This window comes from Mustelus asterias, unplaced genomic scaffold, assembly GCF_964213995.1.
Source record: "Mustelus asterias unplaced genomic scaffold, sMusAst1.hap1.1 HAP1_SCAFFOLD_632, whole genome shotgun sequence".
Taxonomy (NCBI): Eukaryota; Metazoa; Chordata; class Chondrichthyes; order Carcharhiniformes; family Triakidae; genus Mustelus; species Mustelus asterias.
Window position 1 is genome coordinate 169,149 of NW_027590581.1, and position 20,860 is coordinate 190,008.

At 43.8% G+C, this 20,860-nt stretch overlaps 3 non-coding genes across 3 annotated transcripts; 2 read left to right on the forward strand and 1 right to left on the reverse strand.

Annotated features, from left to right (window-relative positions):
- The first annotated feature begins 8,020 nt into the window (after positions 1 to 8,020).
- Positions 8,021 to 8,091, forward strand: trnat-cgu (transfer RNA threonine (anticodon CGU)). The gene has a single exon. It is a non-coding gene; the product is annotated as a tRNA-Thr (tRNA).
- Positions 8,092 to 16,631: 8,540 nt separating this feature from the next.
- Positions 16,632 to 16,704, reverse strand: trnak-cuu (transfer RNA lysine (anticodon CUU)). The gene has a single exon. It is a non-coding gene; the product is annotated as a tRNA-Lys (tRNA).
- Positions 16,705 to 20,630: 3,926 nt separating this feature from the next.
- trnat-ugu (transfer RNA threonine (anticodon UGU)) lies at positions 20,631 to 20,703 on the forward strand. Its single transcript has one exon. It is a non-coding gene; the product is annotated as a tRNA-Thr (tRNA).
- The last annotated feature ends 157 nt before the right edge of the window (positions 20,704 to 20,860 follow it).

Below are 20,860 nucleotides of genomic sequence, written 5' to 3' on the forward strand. Positions count from 1 at the left end.
GCCTTTTTAAGTCTGAGCAACCTTTACTTGGTGAAGCTGATCTTCCCAGCCAAGCCTGAATTGAAGCAAATAACCATTGGAAACGAAACATAAACTCTTTAACTGTTAGCTACTCTCTCTCTCTCTCTCTCTCACTCTCGCCGATCAACCTTCCAGTCTGATGGGATTCTGCTGTGTGTTGTCTCAGCCGATCCTGGATTCAGCTGGGTGACAGTTTGATCCGAGGTTAATGAGGTTTCCTCTGGATGTGTGTTTGAGCGGCTGACAACGCCGCTGCTCAATCTGGCTGTAACCTTCCGCGATTCTCTGCACAAACCTCAACAGACTGGAGCACCCAATGATAGCTGGAAAACAGTTTTTGTATGGGGGTGAGACTGCTTTCTATCACTGTGAGACGGAAAGCGCAGTAATAGCGGCCAGCGTCAGTCAGCTGTAGGTTCGAGATGGTTACAGTGGTTAATTTAGCCGAGGTCTGGAGATCAGCAGAGAAATTGGGTCCAGAACCTTCCCCTCTGTCTTCTTGTGTATCCCAGGACCTTTTCTGTATAATGAACTGCAAATTCTTCTGTGGCTGCTGTCTGTACCAATATCGGACATAGTCGCTCGCTGTTGTGCTGTAGGTACATCGGAGAGTCACCGTTTCACCTTCTTTTCTCTCGAAAGACTGCGGCTGAGAAACAGAATCTCCATCACTCGGATCTGTAACATGTATTCAAGAAGAAAAATAAACTATGTGTTGGATGTGCTGCTGAAATAATATTAACACTTTACAGTCCAGTCTACATAACTGGAGTTATGAAGTAAAAACAAATAAAGGCTGAATTACTCAGCAGCGTCAGGAAGCATCACTGGAGAGAAGCAGAGTTAAAGTTTCAGATCGAGATAACATTTAACCAGATTGGAGTCATCCTTACCGACAAGAAACAGCCCGAACACAATGCAGACGGTGAGGAACTCCATGGCGGCAGCAGAGCCCGGGGCTATGGTTACCTTTAAAAATCCAAGCATTACCGGTACGGAATCTCTTTTTAACGTCACTTTCTGATTTCAATGTTCCCGTCCAATCAAACAATCTGCAATCTACCCGTCATAGATTGAGATAATATTTAGATGAGTTTCAGTGATTGGCTGAAGCTCTTTGACCAACTGTATTAAATATCTGAGACTGGAGTCAGTCACTTGAGTGAGTGCAATGTGTGGTGTGAGGGAAGAGTCAGCTTTGCTGACAAGACCATGAGATATAGGAGCAGAGTTAGGCCATTCGGCCCATCGTGTCTGCTCCATCATTCAGTCATGGCCGATATGTTTAGAATCGCTACAGTGCAGGAGGAGGCCATTCCGCCCATCGAGTCTTCACCGACCACAGTCCCAGTCAGGCCCCGTTCCCGTAACTCCATGGCCAATCAACCTAACCCACATACTTTTGGACTGTGGGAGGAAACCGGAGCACGCAGGGGAAACCCACGCAGACACGGGGAGAATGTGCAGACTCCGCACAGGCAGTGACCCGAGGCTGGAATTGAACCCGGGCCTCTGGCGCTGTGAGGCAACAGTGCTAACCATTGTGCTAGAGTGCCATCCCTGTGGGGTTTCTCAACCCCATTCTCCCATCTTTTCCCCATAACGTTTGATCCCTTCACCAATCAAGGACCTATCGATCTCTGTCTTAAATATACTCAATGATCTGGCCTCCTGAGCCTTCTGTGTCAAGCAATTCCACAGATTCACCACCCTCTGGCTGAAGAAATGACTCCACATCTCGATTCAATTGGGTTCCCACTTTACTCTGAGGCAGTGGTCTGGGATCCAAGACTCTCCTACTAATGGAAACATCTTCTACACGTCTACTCTATCCAGGCCTTTCCGTATTCTGTAAACTTCAAAGAGATCCCCCACATCACTGTAAACAGCATCGAGTACAGGCCCAGAGTTCTCAGGTGGAAGCAGTTTTTTATTTGATCGGTTTAAGTCGTTCATGTTGAATTTTGTTTAATTTTATGTAGGTTTGTGATGGCTTCTCAAGATCATTGTCATGCGCGTGACCTGTTCACACTGAACGCTTCGTTCTGAACAGTAGATTTCGTCGGGTTGCGATTTTAAATAAAACAATATACTGATTGTACAACACCGGATTTAGATGCAGATCCCTTGAGAGAAACAAATTCAGCAACACAGAAACATCCAAGCAAAGAAATGAAGATAAACGGATGCAAAGACAGTGAGTTATTCGAAGGCCGATACCGTGATCGAAGGAGAGAGATAAGTGGAGAGGAAGAGATGGAGATGTAGAGAGATGAGCAAGAGGAAAGAGAATGACAGAAATGAGGCAGTGACAGGGAGATAAAAAGTGGGACAGACATTGAGATAAATGAGGGAGAGATGGGGGCAGCAAGGAAAATAGATGATGATACGGTGAAGGGAACAGTTGCAGATATGCAGAGATAAGACAGAGAGTGACACAAAGAGAGACAAACAAACAGATCACAAGAGAAACAAAGATAGACAGTGACAGGAACAAACGGGTACAACTTGAAAATCAATGGCCTAAATCCAATCAGGAAGGGATTCCAGAAAGCGAAAGATAAATAACATAATTTAGAACGTGATGCCAGCAGGGAGATTTCCGAGAGCCCCTTGACACCCTGAGAATGAAGCTAGTATCGGTATCACATTGTGATCCTTCTCGTGCCCCTGCAGTAAACACGCACATGCGGTGAGGCAGCTCCATCTGGCGGCGATCCGAGGTAAATTGTTATTTTCTGGAAAACCACCGAATTCTCAGAATACGGAAGGACGTTACTGCATTCGTTTTAAATCTACGTTTATTTATTAGTGTCACAACTCTCTGGACTAATAGATTCTGAGTTTCTCTTTCTCCCTGTATTTCTCGGGTTCTCCGGTTCTCTTTTCGTTTGGGACCGATGTATCTCGTTCTGTCATTCCGCCTCGGTTTCTCTATCTCCCTTTGTCCTGCTTCTGACCGTCTCTGTCTTCACACTTGCTCTACATTCTTCTGTTTCTCCCCTTTTCCCTAAAATTCAGGAGTGAGACAATCCGATTTCTCCCACTCTCCCATTTCAACGAGTCCACTCAATTACTCATTATATTGGAGCAGCAATAATTGATAAAGTTAATAACCAGAACTTAAGGGGTAACATTACGATGGAAAGATTTAAATGCAAATAACGAAAGAATATAGGAAATGAATGTGAATCCAGGGTCATGTTTGCATCTTGTGTTGTTATTTTAGAGTAGGCATCTTATCGGAATCTTGATGGCTCTTTCTTGTTTAAAATGGGCGTTTACACCCACTATTAATTGAATAAAGCGAATCGCCAGCAACGAAATAGAGTTGGGATTATCTCTCATGCATGCGTTCAAATGCATCAAATTACATTGCAATAGTAAAAGTACTGCAAGAATAATCCGACATCGTGGCACAGTGGTTAGCCGTGCTGCGTTACAGCGCTGGGGACCCGGGTTCAGTCACTGTCTGTGTGGAGTCTGAAGATTCTCCCCGTATCTGCGTGAGTTTCCTCCGGGTGCTCCGGTTTCCTCCCGCAGTCCGAACGATGTGCTGGTTAGGTGCATTGGCCATGCTAACGTTTCCCTAAATGTACCCGAACAGGCGCCAGAGTATGGCGACTAGGGGATTTTCACATTAACTTCATTGAAGTGTTGATGTGACTGAAAATTTCCAGCATTAAGCCAATGTTTGAATGATCAGTGCCTGTTCCATGGGTTCTCTTCGCTCTGAGATATTTAATATCTTCTGTGTTTTGTTACAGGGATAAATGTTGAAGATTCAGGATTTCAAGATCGATCGAAATGAAGCGTTCTGGAAGGACAGAGTATATTGTTGGACTGTAAATACTCGACAGCTGCTTTTCAAACTGTGTTCTGGTGCATCCAGAATAGTGGGGGGCACGGTAGCACAGTGGTTAGCACTGCTGCTTCACAGCTCCAGGGACCTGGGTTCGATTCCCGGCTTAGGTCACTCTGTGTGGAGTTTGCACATTCTCCTCGTGTCTGCGTGGGTTTTCTCCGGGTGCTCCGGTTTCCTCCCACAGTCCAAAGATGTGCGGGTTAGGTTGATTGGCCATGCTAAAATTGCCTTTAGTGTCCTGGGATGTGTAGATTAGAGGGATGAGTGGGTAAAATATGTAGGGATATGGGGGTAGGGCCTGGGTGGGATTGTGGTCGGTGCAGACTCGATGGGCCGAATGGCCTCTTTCTGTACTGTAAGGTTTCTATGATTTCTATGATCCACTATCCCGGGCAAGCTCTGAGATATTTGATGAAGATATATAGCTCGGGCAATACCGATACGTCTCCGGATTTGTCAGATAGGTTCTCGGCTGCGTTGCACAAAGGAAACAACACTGTTCCCTTAAAAATCGCCAGGGCTCTTAGGACTGACTGCGCCGTGTATTTCTGTGCCATGGAGTTCACACTGGTGCAGAAATACAGCGAACCCCGCACAAAAGCCCCAGACTGGGAGTTCCGGTTAGAGATCAGCAGAGGGCGCTCCCGCACCGATAAACAGAAACAATTATATCGTGTCCACAGAAAGAGTCACAGGATCATAAATGAAATATCAAAACAGGACACGCAACATGAATAGCTGTGCCGCAGTTGGGTTTTTAACTTGCAACTATACTAAAAATAGAGTTATGGTTCGTTCACTCACGCGTAGTCCTTTGATGATATTCCCTTGCCTGCGTGAATTACTGTATAGCACTTTCCCCATCTTGACTCTCCGCTTCGAGGTCGCTTTGCTCAAAGAGTCTGTTTGGTCAGAGTATTTTGCTGTCTAATGAACAGCTTAAATTAAATATACATTTCGCAAGGTTGTCATTGTGCTATTTAAAACAATCCCTGGGAACAAGTTACCATTAATGTTCATTCTCATTTTGAATGTCGGTGAAATGTTTTCTGACACAATTCGTAACCCAGTGCTTCCGCTTTGCATTACCGGGGACTTCATTCCCACCCGTGTGCCTAACAATATAGCGATCTTCCCAATAGGCACATTGATTAAATCCCAGATTGGGATATTTCTGCTCACTGAAAGGCAGGCCCCCAACATTGGGAAACATGCAAATAACATGAGAGGATGCAATGAAACTAGAGCAGATTAACGAGAGTGCAGATTAGATCGAGACTTCTCTTACTTCAACTTCCCTTTTACAGAGCGGACAGCGACAATGTGCTGTGTATCCTGGGGGTGGGAGGGGGAATTTCAGACTGACCCAAATATCGCCTAGATCTCGCTCCAAATCTCGGACTAAATGATAATCTTCGCATTGAATCTACTCAGTCCCATGAGGTCACAGGAGCTGAACACAAGTGAAGAAGGTGGATTTTGCAGTAATAGGTTGTAGGATGAAAGAAATACTGTGAAGGCAGCAGCAGTGGGGATAAAATGAAACAATTATCGAAAGTTACAGTAGAAGAACAGCTTATTAGTCTTGGCATATTGCTTTGAAACAACAGTTGTGATTAGTTGATCAGGAATAAGAAAGAGACAAGTTGTTTCATACGAAATTCTATTTTCACAATTTGTCACCTGTCATTGAGCCTGGGCCTTGGCGGTTAAAGCCTTGAATCTGAACCACGAGACCACCCGCTCTCCAGCATCACCTGCTCAATGTTGCCCTGTCTATCATTGCTTGTGTCAGTTAATCCACCTTGCTTTGCTCTCTGCCACAGACCTTCACTTTTGTTGTTTCTACCGAGTGACTCCTGACTTTGCAATCAGAAAATGCTGGAAATACTCAGCATATCAGTTGACATTTAGCAAAAACACAAATTATGAAACGTTTCCCTGACTCTGTATTGAAAAGCATGCAGAAATATTGCTGTCCGGTTTCGAACCCTCAGAAATAATGTAATAATTGAAGTGGCGAGTTTGTTGTACGTTGTCAATGGCTGAACATATCACTGGTATTGAAACAAATTGTGTCATTTTTCAGGAGAATCCCTTTGGTTCAAGTGTGCTTTCAGCGTGCTTAAAAATGACAAAAGGAGCGTGGATAAAGCAAATTTTAAAACATGCTGCAACCTGCTGGTCTGATGGATAGAGTTTGACACTTTCACTGCTGTTTTGATTACAGGTCAGGATATGAAGATTTATTGCTCGTGTCCAAACCATGAAACACATTTCAGTTATTTCCCTGTAGAATGCAGGAATCCTGGTCTCGCCTCATGTCCTGCCCTATTGAAGTGAAGACCCTGACCAAATTCAACAGGAAGTTTTATTGTCATTTCTGGCGGGAGATTAGGAACCAGACGAGGTTAAGGACAGTTTAAATCGTACAGGCCCTTCACTGAAGCTCATTGTGTTTCTGACTGGAGAAGATTTCTCTTTGTTGCATGAATCACTTCTCTGATTAAATGACGGAACGGACTCGAAGTACCCAATGGTTCATACCAAATTCTTTGCCTCTGAGCTATTTCACTAGCAATACCGTTAAAATACCTGGTGGTCGTTTGCACTTCGGTGGTAGCGGGTCCGAGTGGTCCAAGACGTTGGGTTGAGGTTCCAGTCTTTGGGGAGGCGTGAATTCCAATTCAAACGCTGCTACAAGTGGTTTTAGTTCTGGATACTACGCTGGAGATTTTCAGCTGTGAAGAGGGACGAAATACATTGGGGCTGATTTCGCCTGAGCATTGAATGCTGAGGGCCGACATGATTAAGTGTGCAAAATTTTGAGGGACATGGATTGGCAGATAGGAATAGTCGTTTCCCCATAGCAGAAGGGTGAACAACCAGGCGGCATAGATTTAAGGTATGGAGAAAGAGCTTCAGAGAGGATCAGAGGGTGATGGCAATCTGGAACCCACTGCCTGAAAGGTTGTTAGAGGCGAGAACACCAACACTAAGAACACTTAAGAACCATTTAGAAGAGCACTTTAAATGCCTTAATATCACAGGCAACCACATTCGTCACACCTCTGGAGTACAGCTCTTTTGTCCATGTGTGAACAAAGGCTGACTGGAGAAGGTTTCTCTTTGTTGCATAGTTCAGACTTCTCTGATTAACTGTTAGCTGGTTACTGCGAAGTCCGTGCTTTTGATACCATGTTTGTTGACCCCTTCTATCACATTCCTGATGACCGAGAGCAGACTGGTGGTCATTGTCTTGATTTGATTTGCAGTTTGCCAGGTAGATGACAGTGATGCAGTTGTACTGAAACTGCTTGACTCGGAGCGCGGCAAGTTCAGGAGCACAACGCTTTCGCAAAATTGCTGGAAGATTGCCAGTGCCGGGAGCTCTCGTTGTTTCCAATGTATCCAGAAACATCTTTGTCTTCCAATCAACGCTGCAGTGGAAGTGATTGTCGAATAGTGGGCGCCGCCGTGGCTTCGCAGCGCCAGGGACCCGGCTTCAATTCCAGCCTTCGGTAATTGTGCGGCGTTTGCACGTTCTCCCCGTGTGTGCCTGAGTTTCCTGCGGGTGTTCCAGTTTCCTCCCACAGTGTCCAGGTGTGCATGTTAGGTGGATTGGCTACGTTTTTGCTGTAATTGCTTATAAATGATAGATTGACTGTGTGACTATCTGGCAAAGTTTAGACAATGACATGAAATGAGACAATGGGAAAATAGATGATTATGGTCTAATTGCAAATCTCTCATATCAGCTTTTCCAGTGGTCAGGATTAGGCGCCGTGCCCGGGATTGATTCCCAGTCACGGGGTGAACATTTTTTTGTTTAACTCTTCATTAAATCAAATTAGGCCTCACATCGTCTGTGAAAGGAGAAACAAGGGTTAATCTTCAAACTGGATGAATTGTATCAGACGTGGAAAAGTCAGAGATGTAACAACAAGTATAAGCTCAGAAGAAGAATTTAACGGCAGGCACACGGCAAACATTGATCGTTTGAAGTAACTGGCACATGTCAAATTCTGCCCCTTTATCGCCACATATTCTAACTCCCTGCTCTCCCGCTCAAACATATCTATTTCCATCTGAAAATGCAGTCTGTTCCACTGATTATTATACAGTCATTGCAACGAAATTGGCTCAGTGGTTAGAGCACTGGTCTCGTAAACCAGAGGTCGCGAGTTCGACCCTCGCTGTAGCCTTATTTTCAACTTTAGTTTGCAGCAAGTTACACGTGGTAATTTAAACGCTCGGTCTAATGCGGCCTTGATGTCAAGGCCTATCACTCTCAGCTCACCTCGGGAATTCAGCTCCTTTGTTCATGTTTGAACAAAAGCTCAAATGAGGACAGCAGCTGAGTCACCCTGGCGAAACTCAAACTGGGCTTTGCTGAGGAGGCTGTTGATGACCCTGCCATCGCTTTACAGATGATCGACAGTCGTCTAAGTTGGCGGTAATTGGCTAGTTGAATTTGCCGTGCCTTTTTTTGTGCAGGGCATACCTGGGCAATTTTCCACATTGTTGCGTAGATGCCAGTGTTGTAATTGTCCGAGAAGAACTCGGCTAGGGGAGCGGTAACTTCGACAGCACAAGTACTTTTGCCGGAATGTTATCAGGCTCCATTGCCTTTCCAGTATCCAGTGCCTCCAACCGTTTCTTGGTATCAATTGGAGTGAATCGAATTGGCTGGAGACGAGCATTTGAGATGCTAGGGACCACTGGAGGAGGCCGAGATGGATCATCCAGTCGACACTCCTGGCTGAAGATTGCTTTGAATTCTTCAGGTTTATCTTTTGCATCGAGGTGCTGGGCTGCACCATCAGTGAGGTTGAGGATATTTGTGCATTTTCTTCCTCCAGTGAGTTGTTTAATTGTCCACCACTATTCACGACTGGATGTGGAAGGACTGAAGAGGTTAGATCTGATCTGTTGGTTTTGGGATCGCTTACCTCTGTCTATCACTTGTTGTTTTTGCCATTTGGCATGTACATAGTCCTGTTCGGTAGTTTCTCCAGGTTGACACCTCACATTTTGGTATGCCTGGTGCTACTCCTGCGCCCCCCCCTCCCCCACCCACACACACACACCCTTGCACTCTCCATTGAACCAGAGTTGATTCCCTGACTTGATAGTAATGGTTATTTGGGGTATATTCTGGGCCATGAGATTGCAGATTGTGCTGGAGTACAGTTCCCCTGCTGTTGGTGGCCCACAACGCCCCATGCATGCCTAGCCTTGAGTTGCTAGATCGGTTCGAAGTCTGTCCCATTAAACACGGTGATAGTGCCACATAACACAATGGAGGCTATTCTCAATGCAAAGGCGCGACTTCGTCTCCACACGGATTATGCAGTGATCACTCTTGAGGATACCGTCGTGGACGGTTGCATCTGCAGCCGGTAGATTGGTAAGGATGAGGTCAAGTATGTTATTTCCTCTTGTTGGTTCCTTCACCAGCTGCTGCAGATCAAGTCTAAAAGTTACATCTTTTAAGACCCGACCAGCTCGATCAGTATTGCTGCGACTGAGCCATTCTCGGTGGTGGACATTGAAATCCCCCATCCAGAGTACATTCTGCGCCCTTGCCACCCTCAGTGCTTCCTCCAAGTGTATTTCAACATGGAGGATCACTGATTCATGAGCCGAAGGAGGGCGGCACCTGGTATCCAGTAAGAGGTTTCCTTCCACATGTTTAACCTGAAGCCATGAGACGACAGAGTCGATGTTAAGAATTCCCAGGGCAACTCACTCCCGATTGTATCCCAATGCGCTGCCATCTCTGCTAGCTGGCGGCACAGTGGTATACAGTCGCTGGGAGTTTGCTGGGGCATGAAATTGACACTGAGGCGAAATCGTCCCACAAGATGCTGAAGTGATCGAATTACATAAAATTTTACGAGGGATGATAGAGTGAACATAGACACAATGTTTCTTCTTATTGGGCAATCGAGATCAAGAGGTCACAATTACACAAAAAAACAAAATACAATGAATGCTGGAATCTGTGCAAAAAACAGACAATGCTTGGAAATCTCAACTGATCTGACAGCATCTGTGGGGAAAGAATAGAACCAACCTACTGTCACATGGATAGGTAGAGAGGCGGTAGATTTAAAACGGAGATGCTGGGGAACTACTTATTGCTAATGGTCGTCGATTTTTGGAACTCGCTGCCCCATAGAACGGTGGAGTCTGAATCATTAAAAAGGTTTAAAGAAGGAGACAGATATATTTCCAACACAAAATGAATTAACAGATAAGGGGCAGTGGATTTGAGACCAGGGAAAGATCAGCCATGAACTGATTGAATGCTGGAGCAGGCTCTAAGCGCTGAATTTGCCCACTGCTAATCTTAATTCCTATGTTCCTAAGTGTAACTTTCAATTTTCATAACCCACCAACCACATCAATGAGGCAGATGTGCAACCTATCTGCCAAAATACTTGTTTTGGCAGACAAGGCAAAGGAGAATCCAAAGAGCTTCGACAAAGACAGAAAGGGCAAAAGAGTAGCAAGGGAGAGAGTAGGGCCTCTTAAGGATCAACAAGATCATCTGTGTGCGGATCCACAAGAGATGGGTGAGGTGCTAAATGAATATTTCTCATCAGTATTTGCTGTAGAGAAAAGCATAGATGTTAGGGAACTTCAGGAAATAAATAGTGATGTCTTGAGGACTGTACATATTACAGATAAGGAGGTGCTGGAAGTCTTAACGCCCATCGAGGTGGATAAATCCCGGGACCTGATGAAGTATATCCCATGACATTGTGGGAGGCTAAGGAGGAAATTGAGGGTCCCCTAGCAGAAATGTTCGAATCATTGATAGTCACAGGTGAGGTGCCTGAAGATTGGAGGGTGGTAAATGTTGTGCTTGTTTAAAAAGGGCTGCAGGGATAAGCCTGGGAACTACAGGCCAGTGAGCCTCACATCTGTGATGGGTAAGTTGTTGGAAGGTATTTTGAGAGATAGGATCTACAGGCATTTAGAGACGGAATGAATTATTAGAGATAGTCAACGACTTGCCTGGGCTTGCAATATCTCACCAACCGTCCTGGCTGGAGACAATACACACCTCTTTAACCTGTGCTTAACCCTCTCTCCACTCACAATGTCTGTACATTTAAGACCTGATTACCTGTAAAGACTCGCATTCCAACCATTATTTTGTAAATTGAGTTTGTGTCTATATATGCCCTGTTTGTGAACACAACTCCCACTCACCTGATGAAGGGGCAGTGCTCCGTAAGCTTGTGGCTTGTGCTACCAAATAAACCTGTTGGACTTTAACCTGGTGTTGTGAGACTTCGTACTGTGTTTACCCCAGCGGGTGGTGGTGGGGGTGGGGAGGAGTAGAACTGGGGGGAGCGGTGGAAACAATCCCTCAGCATGCACACTATCAAACAGTCTCGCCGTTGCAGACTTGTCAATGGGATCACTTTTTATTATTCCAAACTCTAGAGAGAAAAGGGTAACCACAATGAATCTCTCCTCCAAGGGCAACTGTCTCATCACAGCAATCAATCCATTGAACCTTCGTTACACAGACAGCGCGAGAATAGAGGGAAACAAGAACACACTATGGAAAGTGGATAGAGGCACAGTGAGAGACTGAGAGAGTGCAAAATAATGAGGTCGTTACACAGAAACAAAGAGAGACAGATATCGACAGTGTGTGGGGGAGTCAGCCACATCGTATGAATGAATAACAATGTACACAAAGCCAGCAGCGGGAACCCACAAGCATTGGGTCCTCTGAATTGTTGACTAGGGATAAAGAGAAGGTCCAAAAGAAGAGTCAACTTTTGAAAACATCTTGAACTGCCTGTGAGTGCGTTGTGTTGTTAGATTCCTTGTGTTGTCAGTTTCACAAACCAAACCGCGGAAAAACTCATCCTGCCGTGTGCACGGCAAAGAAATGAACAAGACATTGCCATTGCAAACAACAACAATGGGGCCCGTCCGGGAATTGAACACGGGACCTCTCGCAGCCTTGCACATCACAACACCCAAAGCGAGAATCATACCCCTAGACCAACGAGCCACTGTTGCGGGAGCTCCTCAAATACGGATATATATTGTCATACAAATCTGATCAGACAGCTGCCCTGAAAGCTGGAAGCGCTGGAGAAACTCAGGAAGCCAGGCATCAAGTGCACACAGGGAAAGGACTGTATTCTTACACCTTCATAACCTTTCATTTTACCCTTTAAGCTGGTAAAGTTTGGAAATGTAGGAAGTTTTAAATAAGTGAAATCCAGGAGGAGCGAGGAAACATAACAACAGGAAAGGGCCCTGACCGGGTACAATTCAAGAGAGATAAATGAACAACTTGTTTACAGTCCATGGTCTGAGCGTGAGGAAAGCAGAGTATCATAGAATGTTTGCACCGCAGAATGAGACCATGCACAAAATCTTTGAAGAAGTCACGTGTGCTGTGGATAATAGGGAGCCGGTGGGTGTACTGTCCAGCGATTTCACAGGAGCTGCAGTGATGAGGTTGGTGGATTTGGGAAATTGAGAGGAACACATGAGCAGCTTGTCTGACTATTTCATCTCTTTACCGCTTTCATTCTGCAGCGAAAAGTAATCCTTGTTGCCATTGGATGAAGGACTAACTTCTGTTCTACCCGAACAGAACATTTTGAAAGAGAGACCTGCCTCTGGTGGAAATAGATCTGAGATGAAAATAATGAAATATAAAACGAAGTAAATTAGATTAAACATCCAACGTGTTAGAAATATTGGGTCATCCAAACTATTAGAAATATTGGGTTGACAGTAAGTGGCATGAATTGATGCTGTGATCCCAGATATAGAACTGGAACCCACCATCACACTGAGTGAATCCGCTGTCTGTTTAAATGTTGATCAAAGAAAAATGTTAATCACTTTACACAATGGAACGTACGGTAACTCAGTCAATAAGCACCCTCCACTCACAAATAACAGAAAGGGTCAATTTCATCTCACAACTTTAAACTTCTTGCTGTTCCGTACATTTACCATGAAGGTTTATAAAGTAAGTGAATAGAATTTGTGATGGTAAAAAACATGTCCACGCCCATGAGGTACGTAAGCATAGTGACGGACACAGAGGAACAAACATAACCATAGACCACGCGAGACAGAGGACAAATGAGCGACAAAACGGAGGTTAGACATTGAAGGAATATAGCTTAGGGGTCGGGCATTTGACTGCAAGTCAAGACGCTTCTGCATTCAAATCGGATGCCTCTGAATATTTCCTTAATATCAATGAGCTATACCCCTTCAGGGCATTTTTGCAATCAATGATGAAGTACAAACTAACATTTTGTTTGCTCTAATTCAGTTCATATGCAACAACGATCTAGAATCGGGGAAAATTTTAAAAAATGTTAATTTCAATTATGTTTCGACCTGATTTTAAATCGGGGAGCCTTTCGTATATGAAATGAACATGTTAACTCCTACAATCCAGAAGCTCTGCTCATGACCAATGTGACCGGCCTAGAATATCAAACAGTGCAGTCTGATTGCAATTTAAATCCTTGCTTTGTAGAATTATAATTCTGTTGAAAACCTTAGCCATGTGGCAGAGTCATTCATCTAACATAAGATTTAGAAAATAGCATTTGTCCCGAATTTTATCTCTTTCTCCATGACTGCAGTTGCAGAATATTATTCAAGCATTGGGGAATTGTAAATGCCACATGGCTGTGAGATAATGTGATTCCTTAATATTTAATAACACTTAGAGATGGGACAGCTGTTTTGAAAAGGTATTATCAGTTTTTTTGAACACAATAATCAGTATACTTCAGGAACACAGGTGACAAATGGAAGTGTTTAGAATTTGATGCGTGTCCACAGATTCTGCCAAACCTGCTGAGAATTTCCACCATCTAATGCTTGTATTATAAATACAGGTTTTATCAGAACATAAAACACACTGCAAGACGGCAACGATAAATGAAATAGTCCCGCAAGCTGTTCATGTGTAAATTTTAATTTCCGAAACCCATCAATCTCATCATTACTGATCCTGTGAAACTTACCTTGTAAAACACGGCAGGCATTCATCTCTCAAAGAACTGAAACGCCTCAAATATGAACTCTCTGCTCTCAATCTCAGGACTTTGCAATTATAAAAAACAGCATGCTGGTGAAAGTTTAACTCAGTCCTCACTCCACTGATCTTTGCCGACTTACTGTGTATTTCCCTCATTGAACACATTTCAGGTTGGGACAGACAAATTCCTGATCTATTGGCAGCGCTTTGCAGCCTATCACTGTCCTTCACTATCTGTGTTTGTTCTTGAACTGTTGCCCATGTGACATTTCCAATTCGGACACAAATATAGATCTAACTCCACTGCTTCTGACAGAGCTGTTTTCGATCAGGAAACAACTCAGGTTTGTTAAATGGATTATCAAAAACTTTAAATCTTAGCATATTGAAGCCGATCAATGACCCTGAAAGCGCCAAATCCTCAGCACTGGACCATGAGGATTTCATTCTCCTGGTTCTCCCATAGACTGAATACAGGAATTCCACAGTGCCAATTATTCACAGTCGCATTCTCCTTCCAGTCTTGTGCACGTTGTTCAGCTTTGAAATTATTCATCTTTTCACATTAGCTTCCAGTGTGATGAAAGCAGAGCAGTGATAAGCTGAAGGATTTCAACAGATTTACCACAATAAGGTTTATAACAAACATTACTCTTTGAATGTGGTGAGCTACAGTGAAATTTTATGCAGTCGAAGGTAACTCACTCATTCTGACAGTTGGTACCAGCAATTGCAATGTAAATATGATGTCGAGATACCGGCGTTGGACTGGGGTGGGCACAATAAGAAGTCTCACAGCATCATGTTAAAATCCAACAGGTTCATTTGCTCCGATAATAAAATCAATTTGCTTTGTTTGATCAGCGCCCCGAAAGCTCCTGACTCCAAATAGACCTGGTGTTGTAAGACTTCCGATTGTAAATATGAATTGTGGGTAATTCACAGGATTGTGGAATGGGGCAGATTTTTCCTTCTTCCTGTTCAACCTGCCACAAGTATCTCTTCCGTTTTCGACCAGGAAGCAATATCCACTCTCCTTAATTCATGTGTTGCACGAGAGCAATGAATCATCATTCCCGACCCGCGAATCGAACCCAGACCATGGCAGTTAAAGCACCGAATTCTATCGACGAAACCAACACGGAAATTGAAGTGACCTGAGCATTATTGAGCAATTGTGGGCGTGTGTGTGTGTGTGTGTGTGATTTGGGAGAAAGGTCACGTGCTCTCGGGTAATCCCTGATGAATGAAGCCTCCGATCTCTTTATCGCTGAGCGTTTTGTGTTCTTGAGAAATCGTCCTCTGGGGCTGATGCAATGAGGCCAGGAGAGTAACTCACTGCACCGACTGCAATGTGATTGCGGTGCGATTTGCTGAAAGCTGTTAATTTTATAAAAATAATCTTTTTGCGAATTGTAAATGAAATGCCCTTCAGTACCCGGTAAGAATTCTCACAACACCAGGTTAAAGTGCAACAGGTTTGTTTGAAATCACGAGCTTTCGGAGCGCAGCTCCTTCATCACTCACGCTGAGGATTCACCACATTTTTCTGTCTTTGAATGAAAGCAATAGATATCGCGTCAATTCCCCTGTATCCTGAGTGTACGACACTGATTTCCACAGTACACTGCTTTAAATGTTTGTTTTCAATGTGAAATTAAGTAGTTTGATTCCATGTGAAGCATTTAAACTTACACTCTTCCGGGAAGATGGTGACATAGTGGTAAAATCAGTGGAGTATGAATCCTGTGACCCAGGCTCACAGGTCACGATCCCAAAGCAGTCTAGAACTGAAACGGAATTGAAAGCTAGTCTCCGTAATGAAGCTTTGTTTTCTGATTGTCATGAAAACACATCTTGCAGAAGGAAATCTGCCATCCTTCTCCTTTCTGGCCTCCATGGGACTCCAGAGGAAAGGCAATGTGATTGACTCTTAACTGCCCTCTGAAATGGCCCAGCAAAATACCCAGTTCAGAGGGAAATAGGGATGGACAACAAATGCTGGCATTGACAACAAAATATATATTGCATTAGCAGCATTTTATGAAATGATTAATTCTCATTTTGTTTCATTTCATGTGAAACAGGGTGATATATTCCAGTGTCTTATTATTTAAAACCTCAACCTTTCAACAGTTCAAACAGGTAAGATTCAGTCAGAGAAAAGTGAACCACTGTGATCCAAACCTAGGTTTTGTAGTTGCTCCGTATCCCACCTCAAAACAGAAAATGTTGGAAGGACTCATCAGCTTCAACAGCTTCTGTGGAGAGGGAAAGAGAGTGAATGATTCAGGTTGCTGACCTTTGACCCTAACTGGAAAAAAGTAGTGATTTAATGATTTTCAAACAAGTACAGAGTCAAGGAAAATAGAGAGGGAGAGGAGGAAAGAACAAGCGGTCTTTTGATCGGATGGAAGGCTGGAGTGATTGAATTACAATGGAGATGATTATTGTTCCCACTGACACAATCTCGCAGATCTGGGTTTGAATCTCATAATAAATGAGAACAAAACCTCTCTCGGAGTTCAGCGCTAAACTCCCCGCCTTCCAGTGAACCGGAGGCAATTTTCAGTCACAAACCCAAAACTGTGAGATAAACAACGTAGCAAGACTCAGTTGGAGTGGTGACACTTCAGGAGGAACGGAGATCGGGAATTCACCCAGGAATGAGGCAAAGTTTGAAACCAATGTCACCCAACGTGGGGCTCGAACCCACGACCCTGAGATTAAGAGTCTCATGCGCTACCGACTGAGCTAGCCGGGAACATGTGCTAAGCTGCTTTCCATAACCTAAAATGCATGGAGACAACTATGGATTTTTCATCTGGTGTGTCAGCTTGTTCTGATTTCAAAGTTTACAATGAATCCACCGACAGAATCCCCAAAGTTCCTGTCCATTCCTCTCAATTATTAATTACATTATTCACATCTTCCAATTCTTAGCTTCGCCTCTCCCAAACATTCCAAACTCCTCTTACATCATTCACCTTATTATTCTTTGTTCTTAATAATTTAGCCAGGGGTGGGGGGAACTCAACATTTACACTGTCAAACTGTTTCCCAGTTTCCGACTTTTCAGTAAGATCAACTCTGATAATTCTAAACTCCAGAGCGAACAGACTCATCCCACTGATTCTCTCCTCCCAGGAGAAACGGAGAAATCAATCCAGTGAACCTCGGTTACACACAGACAGCTAAATAATGGACAGAGCAAGGAGCAAAAGATGTCAACGTAATTAAAACATAGACAGAGAGACTGAGGGAGATATATAGAGACAATGAAAAACAGAAATAGCGAGTGCGGTACACATCCACAACCCACGAATGAATAGACACACAGCCAGCTGTCTCAACCAACAAACATGGGGTCCTCTAAACTGGTGACCAGAGATAAAGTGAATGGCCACAAGCATATTAACCTTTTAATGTCTTGATTTTCTTGTGTGAGTGTTGTGTTGATAAATTGCCTGCACTGTGTGCTCAGGTTCCCCAACCAAATCCCATGTAAACCAATCCCAACGTTTGCGCTGAAAATACATTCATAAAACCTATAACTTGTCCAATACGAAACAACAGCTGATTGAGGATCGAGCCCGGCATGTTAACCCGAAATTGTTCACACGGTTGCAGATGTTTACGCCCCAGGCCTGAGTCATACCTCTCGCCCAACGAGCCGCTGCTGAATATGTTGTTCAATGAAAATATTTCCATTGACATCCAAAGCTGCTCAGACTTGTGCAGTAAAGGTGAAAATGCTGGAAAAACTCAGAAAGCCAGACAGCTTGTGTGCGCAGGAAAACAAATCTTATATTTTAGCTCCATAACCTTTCATTGGGAATAACTGGGATTTTTTAGAAATGTAGGAAGTTTTAAACAAGTGTTATCCAGCTGCATAGCAACAGGGTTTGAGGCCTCTTGCCGGGTGTAAATCAGAAGAGATTAAATGAGGGAAACAAAGAAATTTAAAGTAATTAAACCACAGAAATGGGCCATTCCTCAGTCCCTTACAGGACTCAGTTGTGGTGTGGATGAAGGGGAACCTGTGGATGTAATGTACGTAGATTACATTGGAGCCACAGTGATGAGTTGGTGGGTTTTGAAAATTGAAAGTTGCACTTAGGAAATAGAATTAGGAGCAGAAGTGGGCAAATTCAGCGCTTTGTGCCTGAACCGTCATGCAATCAGTTCATGACTGATCTCTCCCTGTTCTCAAATCCACCTCCCTACCCGTTCCAATATCGCCTCATCCCTTTAATTATCAGGAATATATCTGTCTCTTTCTTGAAATCATTGAATGATTCAGACTCAACCGCGCTATGCGGTAATGCATTCCACAAATTCACGACCCTCAGTGAGAAGCAGTTCCTCCTCATCTCAGTTTTAAATCTAACACCTCTCAACCTATACATTTGACATCGTGTTCCCGATTGCGCATAAGAAAAAAGATTTCACTTTCTTCAATCCTATTTAGAATTTTATATACCACGATCACTTCAGCATCTTGTGGGACTATTTGACCTCACTGTCGATTTCATGTCCCAGCAAGCACAATCGGTGTTGTCATTCGCTGAAGCAGTCACTTATGTTCCACCGAAACTGGACACATTAAGGGATATATGGTAAGTCATTTTGAAAAACACAGTTCACCCGTGACCCTGGGAGTCCAGTGGGTTGTATTCAGTACTCCCCATTGTTGTTTGTTTTCAATTCCCGCTCAGAGAACGATTATTTATAGCTCTCAGCAAACTATTGAAAAATAACCTGATTTACTATCTGATCGAAAGCAGTTCTACTAATAGCAGCCGAGTGAGTTTTGCAAGTCTACATCACAGCTGCAAATGTCACATGTGCAACAGGTCAAGAACAAACACAGTAGCAGAAAGATGGTGATAGGCTGCAAAGCGCTGACAATTGAGGTGGTGATGTAAGGTAACATTTGGATGGTAAAAAGGTCAGATTTTGGCGTTCACACTGAATTATTCAACTTTTCCCTCACTCTGCAACGGAAATATTTGGAAAAGGTTCTCTCTCGTTTCAAACAGTCGGAAGTGAAATTAATAACTGTCAGTGGAATGTCTGTTGTATGTTGTCACTGATTGAATGTATCACTGGGGTGGAAACAGAAGGTGCCATATTGCAACAGAGACTTGCTTGTGGTGAATGTAGTCTGGCCTGGCGCGAAAAATAAAGCAACACATGCAGTGTGTGTAAAGCAAGTTGTAAAACAGGCTACAAGCAGCTGGTCTGGTGGTCAGAGTTTGACCCTTTCACTGCTGTTTCGATTGGTGGTCAGGTAATGGAGATTTGTTGCTTCATCCAAACCGTAAAAACAAATGTCAGTTATTGCCTGGTGGAACATATAAAACACAATCTCGCCTCATGTCCTGAAGTGAAGACTGAGCAAATTCAACAGGATGTTTTTTTTTGCCATTTCTGGCAGGATATTGGGAACCAGACAAGGTTAAGGGCAGTTTAAATGGTGCTGGTCCTTCAGTGCAGCTCATTCTGTTTCTGACTGGATGTGATTCCTGCTTGTTACACAGTTCAGGATCAATTAATTCAGTGAAGGAGCAGGCTCAAGCCAACTGATGGACTGTTGCAGCTCCTTTGCTGCTAATTTCAATAACAATACCAGTAAAGGACACAGCTGCTTACGTGGTAACGTAGCCGAGTAATCTAAACCAGTGGCTGAAGGTCCAGTCTTTACGAAGTTGTTGGTTCGACTGCAGCCACTGCCAGAATCGGTTTGAGTTTTGGTCCCTGCAGTTGAAGTCCAGCATTTCAGATTGAATGCAAGAGTTTGTGCCATGTCGTTGTTGGCATGAAGAAAGAGGAGCGACAGAGCAATGTAAACAGTTGTTGAGGTAAAGGAACGAGTGTGGAAGGAGTGGAGCAAGTTATCGTGGATTCTGGAATCGGAAACAAAAAGAGAAAATGCTGGAAAATCTCACCAGGTCTGGCAGCATCTGTAAGGAGTGAAGAAAGCTGACATTTCGAGTCCAGATGACCCTTTGTCAAAGCTGGGAGGAGTGGAGCTGCTCCGACAGAGAATACAAACGGGAACACCGGTTGAATGGCTGTCTGTCGAAATAAACAGCAGGATTGCAAACATTGAGACGACAGTCCCGGCCCAGGGGATGGATTGTGATTTTCTAACTGAGGTTCAAATCCTGTCATGTACACTTCCCGTCATTCCTCATTGTGACTTTTTTTACTGAAATTTATTGGAAATGAAGCAATGGGTGCAGAGATGATCAACTCATTGCAAATTTGTCACATCAGCGTCACTGAGGGTCTCGTGATCAGCGTCGGCGCCGTGACGTGGTTTCGATTCCCAGTCACGGAGTGAATAAATTTTTGTTCATTTCTTCATTTAATAAAAACAGCGTCCGTGAAGGGAACAACAAGCGAAATCTTCCAGCTGGATGAACTTGTATCAGAGCTGGAAAAATCAGAGATGTAACATTAACGATAAACTCTGAAGAAGAACCACATGACACACACAACATACATGTCAAGTACATACACAATACACATGTCAAATCATGTCACTTTCAACTTCTGTCTTTTAACTTCCTGCTCTCCACCTCTGATATTTCCACATTCATCAAAACTCTCCGTCCTCAAACGCCATCCTGGTCCTCAATCCAGTGATAATGCTGCACTTACTGGAAGCTACTTACAGCATTTGGCTCCATAGCTTAGTGGTTAGAACACTGGTCTTGTAAACCAGGAGTCGCGAGTTCAATTCTCGCTGGAGCCTATGGGCAACGTTTGGCTGATAGAAGCTGTAGGAAAGGGAAAGAGAGTGAAAATCAAATGAGAGAACTTTGATAAGTGGAGGCTCAGATCGGGTGCAATCTTGGAAAGCGAATAGATATGTCCTCCTCCGTAAAAAAATAGAGAGAGCAGGACATATT